This window comes from Tupaia chinensis, unplaced genomic scaffold, assembly GCF_000334495.1.
Source record: "Tupaia chinensis unplaced genomic scaffold, TupChi_1.0 Scaffold000226_1, whole genome shotgun sequence".
Lineage (NCBI taxonomy): Eukaryota > Metazoa > Chordata > Mammalia > Scandentia > Tupaiidae > Tupaia > Tupaia belangeri.
Genome location: NW_006159701.1, coordinates 3399592 through 3406653, shown reverse-complemented (window position 1 = coordinate 3406653; position 7062 = coordinate 3399592). Strand labels below are relative to the sequence as shown.

Below are 7062 nucleotides of genomic sequence, written 5' to 3'. Positions count from 1 at the left end.
TCTTTCCCTGCTTGATTTCCTCTCAGAGCTTTTCACTGTCTAACGTATTGCCATGTTTATTAGTTCTTGGCATATCTGTTTTCCATATTTTAAAAAAGAATTATTTTATTTAACTGTATTTATTTATTTTAATTTTACCAGCGAAGGACAGCGTGTGGGGGGTGGGAAGCAAGAAAGCAAGCTGCCAGGTCCGGGACTCGAACTGCAGTTGGCCACGTGGAAGTCCAGTGCTCTTAACCACCACTCCACCTGCTGGCCTCTGTCTTCCATATTTTAACATCTTAAAATAAAGATGGATCAATGACATCTCAAGTTCTACAAAATAAATAATAACTTCTCTTTGTTGTCTTTTCCCCCACTTCCAAAATATAAGCTCCACAAGATAAGTATTTCTTCATATGTATGTTGTATATTCTAGATTTAGTGCCTATAACAGAGCCTACCATAAAATAGGTGCTTAATAAATATTTGTTGAATGGACTGTCTAGATTTAAGGAAGTTGAGGGAAAGCTAGTCTACATTATTCCCCTGTCTCCCTCGAGCACTTGTATTTACCTTCATCTCAGCCCGCCATCTTTCCTGTCGGAGGGCACTTCTCTTGTATGTGGCTCCCACGTCACTACCCCAGAGCTTGTCCAGATCACTCGAGCAGTGACCTGGGGCTCACAGCAGATGCATGTTCCACATTCCCTAAAACTCAAGCCTCAAACTCTAACAACCTTCCACCTTCCTGCTTGGTCGGATCTTCCTTTGTCTTGCTCTGTAGTCTGCAGTACATGGTAGGAGCATCAAAACTCACACGGCGTAGGGGAGTGCTTTCAAACTCTCTGTGGATAAGAATCACTCTTAAATTTTTAGTCTTTCACAAATTGACATTTTTATAAAATACTAAAAAAAAACCCAGAAAAATGAAATAAAATGGAAAAGAGTCATATATACGAGTTCCCCCTTTTTCATAGGTTTAAATTTTTATTTTTTTGAGAGGTTTTTGTTATAGGGTGCATGCACTTGCCAGAAAGACAGAGAGAGACAGACAGACAGAAAGTGAGAAATCACCCCCTGGGGGGATGGCCACGCTGCAATCCCTTCTCCATTCTCCTCTTGGGATCTTAGGCACACATGCACAAGCGCCCGGCGTGAGTTTAAGCCACTAGGTCTGGGACTCGAACTGCGCTTGACTACATGGGAGTCCAGTGACATTACCATTTCGCCAACTACTGGTCCCAGTTTTAAATTTTTTAAAAAAATGATTATTGCCATAGGGCATGTGTGCTTGCCATAGAGAGACAGAGAAAGGGAAGATGAGAAATCTTCCCCCAGGGGGAATGGGCACTCCACAACTCCTTCTCCTCCATTCTTCTCTCGGGATTTTGGGCATGCACACATATTTGGGCATAAACTTCTTAAGCTACCAGATCCAGGACTCAGACAATAGTTGGCCATATGGGAGTCCAACACCTTACACCACCATACCTGCTGGCCCCAAACCCCAATATTTTTATTAATTTAAATGGGTATAAAATTACTCAGTTGGGTTAGCCAGGGGCATGGTGGTTAAGGTGACTGGATCCCACATGGCTGACTGTTGTTCAAATCCTAGACCTGGATGGCATGTGCATGGGTGCCCAAAACCCCAAGAGAACTGAGAAGGGATTGCAGTGTGGCCTTCACCTCTGGAGAGCTTTTTCATTTACCCTCATTTCTGTTTCTCTCCAGCGAGCACACATGCCCTATAGCAAAATATTTTTAAAAAAACAAATTATTCTATCAAGTTGATTTTAGTAAGTTTAGGGTGACCCTGTAGCACCATAGTTAAGCACGGTACATTGGGAGCTGGATCCTACCTGGCCTACTGTGGTTCGAGTCCCAGCCCTGGCAGCTTGAAAGTCACTCTAGATTCATGTACATACCTGCTCCAAATCCTAACAGGTTGAAGAAATGAAGAAAGAAGGACTGTGGCATGATCATGCTCCATTGGGTATGCTTTCTCTTTCTCACCCTCTCTCTGTCTTTCTCTTTCTCTTTGTGTTTCTGGTGAGCACACATACCCTCAGGTAATTAAAAAAAATGAATAAAAGTTTCAAAATACTTACTCTCTGAGTTTTTTCTTCTTTATTCTTCACAAGAGAGAGCAGAAGGAGTGTGTTTATGATAGGATCTCCTGTTTTATGACTGCTCACTCCTGGCCCAGCCTTCCAATTAGCTAGGATTTCAGACACACAAAACCATACCCAGCATGTTCAGGTTGACTTGGGAGCCCAGCCCAGGCCCCTTATGTGGTCTCCAGCCTCCCAAGTAGTGGCCCTGTATGTGCACCACTGGGACAAGGCCCTCAATACCTGTGCACATCTCATTACAGAGCGGTAACAAACAGTTTGCAGACCAGCACCAATCTGCAGACCACAGTCTGAAAAGTGTATCAGGTCACGGTTGCCAGTATCAGATAAAATGAATCTGCTTATATTACTTCCAACGTGTTATATGATATTGGTCATAGATATTAAATAAAGTTGAAACTGACCTAATCCAATCAACACCAATAATTGGTTGATTAATGGAAAAAAATAATTTAGAATAGCAATCATAACCATGATATGTACATATCTAAACATATTATTTCATGCTAAAAAAATGATGAAAAAACTCTGTCCTAACAACCTTGAGGTGTAGAACCAGCATCCTTCCTTTCTTCCTTCCTTCCTCCTTCTTACTCTATTTTTTCTTATTGCCAGAGAGTACATGAACATGCCAGAGAGAGAGAGAAAACACCCCCTAATGTGGCATGGTCGTGATACAATCATTTTCCTCCATTTCTCCATCCCTTCAGAGTTCTGGAATGAACACACATGTGCCTGAAATGGTTTTCAAGCTTTCAGGCCATGGGGGCCAAGAATGGCCATGTGGAATCTAGCTCCCTCAACCATTGAGCTATAGAGCCAGCCCCCAGTGCCTGTTCTTTAATGTAAGGCTTAGAGTTCTGCAGTGTGCTCCTGTGTAAACCACACCTACTTACAATTTCAGGTTTTTTTTTTTTTTTTTTTTTTTGCTATAGGGCGCGTGCACTTGCCAGACAGACAGAGAGAGACAGAGAGACAGAAAGCAAGAAATCACCCCCCAGAGGGGATGGTCACGCCACAATCCCTTCTCCTCCATTCTCCTCTCGGGATCTTGGGCACACACACACACGTGCCCGGTGTGAATTTTAAGCCACTGGGTCCGGGACGCGAACCACAGTCGACTACGTGGGAGTCCAGCGACATAGCCATTACGCCAACTGCTGGTTCCCACAATTTCAGTTTCTTTGAAGAGGTTCAAGAATTGAGTGCATTACTTACAGAGAAATCTAAGTACAGAAACTGTTTTTATGATTTTTTCTAATATTTTATAGTTATTTTATCTAAATTGAATTAATCTGAAATTCATCATTTTTCTAAAGCATTCAACATAGTTTTCTAGACAAATGAGAGCTTTTTTATTGCACTAACATTTCATGAGTTTACGTTACATTATGTAATTACCATAACAAGTAAATGGGCCACAAACTTATTTGGGTATAGTCATGACAGAATCAAGGTAGGCATGTCACTCACTCCACTAGAAGGAGTAAAGTTGCCCAGAAATGTTGGAAGCCTACTGTCGCCCCAGGTGATTGGCGTGCTGTGGCCCCAGGCAGTGTGTGCCACAGAGGGAGCAGAAAGCAGATGCTAATCTGTGAGTTGCTAAGAAGGTCCCTAACAATAGTTTCTGCTGTGCCATTTTATTAATCAATGTTTCTTATCTTCAAAGTACCACTTTTAAGCTTCTAGTAGTACTCCTTCTAGAATTCATTTGAATGACTGTTTCCAGCCATCTTATTTATGATTATACATGCTTCGTTCATATCCTTTTTTTTTTTTTTTTGCTAGAAGGCATGTGCACTCATCAGAGAGAGACTGGGAGAGGAGAGAAAGCACTCCTCCCCAGTCAGAAATGGTCACACCACAGTCCCTTCTCCACTTCTCCCTCCTTTTGGGATTGTGGGCATGTGCTCACACACACCTGGTGTTTCTCAAGCTGCCAAGTCCAGTACTCAGACCATGACACAGGTGGCCATGTGAGTTCTGTCTGCCTTAACCACCAGGCCAGGCTTTAAAAAAAAAAAAAACAAAAAAACAACTTATAAAAGAGCCTGTTCTTTTAGAGCATAACCACATGGTATATACAACTCTTTGGGTTATTTTATTTCCCTTTCTCTAGTTTTGTTATCTCACTCTTTTTTTATTGTCATAGCCAAACTATTTTGAGTCTCATGCCTAAAACACAAGGAGTGAGAAAGATTTTTTGTTTTTGTTGTTTATAATTTTTTTTTTTTTTGTGGAGAGATTTTTGCTATAGGGCGTGTGCTTCACCAGAAAGACAGAGAGACAGAGAGATAGAAAGTGAGAAATTACCCCCCCCCCAGGGGTAAGTTCTCCTCCATTCTCCTCTCCTCTCGGGATCTTGGGCACGCACCTACACGCACCTGGCGTGAGTTTAAGCCACCGGGTCCAGGACTCGAACCAAAGTCGGCTATGTGGGGGTCCAGCGACATAGCCATTACGCTAACTGCTGGTCCAGATAACTTTTTGTTTTTGTAATTCCAGACTTATGAAAGAACTTTCATGGGTCCTTTACCCAGATTCAATAACTTTTTGCCCCCCTTTCTTTACTGTGTTTCCTCTCTATCCATACGTATGTATTTTTTCTTTCATTCATTCATTCATTTTAATTTGACCAGAGAGAGAGAGAGGGAAGGTGAGAAAGCAAGCCACCAAGTCCAGGAATTGAACCATGGTTGACTATGTGGGAGTTTCCAGCACCTTAGCCGCCATACCACCTGCTGGTCCCCACTATCCATAAATTTTAAATCTTGAAAATTTTGAGAGTAAATTACAGATATTTACCTTTCATCCTAAATATGTCGATTTGTATTTACTGAGAAAATGATTCATCTCTTACATAACCATAGTGCAAACATCAAATTCAGGAAATTTACATTAGTTCTATACTACTAGCAAAGCCACAGCTCAAACTCAGATTTTGTCAATTATCCCAATAACATTCAGTCTGGTTGGGTTTTTTTCCTAGTCCAAGATCCACTGCAGGGTTAGACTTTGAGTTTAGCTTTTATGTCTCATTATCCCTCTACTGTGAACTCCTTAGCCTTTGTCTTTTTTTCTTTTAAAAAATTATTGCTAGAGGCTGTGTGCACTCATGAGTGAGAACAAATGAAAGAGTGAGAGAGAGAGAGAAAGAGAAAGTACTCCCTCAGTGGGATGTAAGCATACTGCAATCCCTTTTCCTCCCCTTCTCTTTCCTATCAGGATTTTGGGCATGCATGCACATGTGCCTGGTGTATTTTTTAGACCACTGGGGCTAGGACTTGAACCAGGATCTGGTACAACAAGGCGCCTCGAGTCTCAGCAGGGCCAGATCATGGCCATGTGCAGGGAGGTCCTGGGACTTAAACCCAAGACCTTTCCCATGTGGGTCCAGTTGTATTACTGCTGTGACACCACCTGGCCCTTAGAATTCATTCTAGTCTTCCTTCTTTAAGTATTTGTCACTCCCCCCTCCAACTGTAAAAATCCTACTTTCTGTTATTCTGAGTATAGTTTCTTAGTCTCGAGTGTACTAAAAGTAGTTTCAGAAGTACTAATTCATTTCACTGTGAAAAGCAAACTCCTGGGCTAGCAGATGACATGGGGGTTAAGGTGCTGGATCCCACAAGGCCCACTGAGCAGTTTGTGTTCTGGACCTGGTAGCTTGAAAAACATACTGTGTGTATGAGTATTTGTGCCCAAAATTCTGAGAGGAGAATAGAAGAGAAGGGATTGTGGTGTGGAGTGACTGCTCACTTTTCCTCTTTATCTTCTCTCTCTCAAGCAAGCACACATAGCCTATTGCAAACTAAAACAACAACAAAAAACCTCCCTAACTGAAGTTTGATGTTTGTTTAGTGTTGTTTTTGTCTTTGTCTTTGTCAAAATACTGGCTTCACAATTTCTTGGGCTAGTTTACATCCTTTAATATGGTTATGCTATTCATTTGAAATACAGTCAGACTCCTTTGTTTCTGTCTTCTAGTAGACAGAGGTCTGGGATGCTGCTACGTAGCCTGCAAAGCACATGACAGCCCCACACAAACAATTCCTCATTGCCCGATGTCAGTAATGCCAAGGGTGAGAAACCCTGGCCTGGAAGAAAGGGGAGGGGATGAGGGCATGAGGGTGGGTCTGAGGAATACTAGCATCTCCTCCAAGGCAGTCACTTCAGGAGAGGCTGTTATTGGTTCTCAGGCAATGGGAGACTAACCGTTGGGGGTTATGCCTGTATGTCCCCATGCCTTTTCTCAGGGTCCCGTCTCATCTTTCACCATCTTTCCTGTGAGGACCTAGTGGAACGTCTAGAGGAAAAGCCTGCATGAGGGTAATAACCTCTCTGTATGCCTATGTTCCCCAGGCACCTTATGGTCCTATACTAGAACCGTTCGAAGCCTTTTCAGTGTAACCTTCCTACTGGCTTTAAGGTTTGTAGCAGCATCTATCTCAGACAAACAAATGTTCAGGTCCTATTTCTGTAATTCTCTAGATCGCAGGTTAGTTGTTTGCCCTGCGACTTCAGCGATCTGATCAGTTCAAGAAAAATCATTGATTTTGCACTTTGTCCAGGCTTTTTCTTTTTGAATGATCCTAGCAATGTTGTTTCCAGTTTCTAGATTTCCAAGCTGAAATCAGAAGTTACCAGTCACATTGTAAGTTCTCAATGACCACATTGGCAATCAGATACAACGTTGTACAGAGATGGATGTAGGCTATTTTCATTATTGCAGAAAGTGCTATTGAACAGCACTGTGTTACATAGAAGTGAAACTGGAGACAGCAGAGAGAAAGAACAAGAATAAAAATTCGGCTTTAATCATGATGGAATAATGGATAGTAAAGGAGTCCTACTGTAAGCTAATACAGTACTGGCCAATAGATGTGGAAAAGCTGTTTTTGGACATTGGACAAACATTTCAGGACTGTGAGCTCAGAGAGAAGGG

General features: G+C 42.1%; 1 protein-coding gene across 1 annotated transcript in view; it reads left to right on the top strand.

Annotated features, from left to right (window-relative positions):
* TTC28 (tetratricopeptide repeat domain 28) overlaps nucleotides 1–7062 on the top strand; it is a gene marked incomplete in the record, with an annotated part of 584271 nt that overhangs the window by 347236 nt on the left and 229973 nt on the right.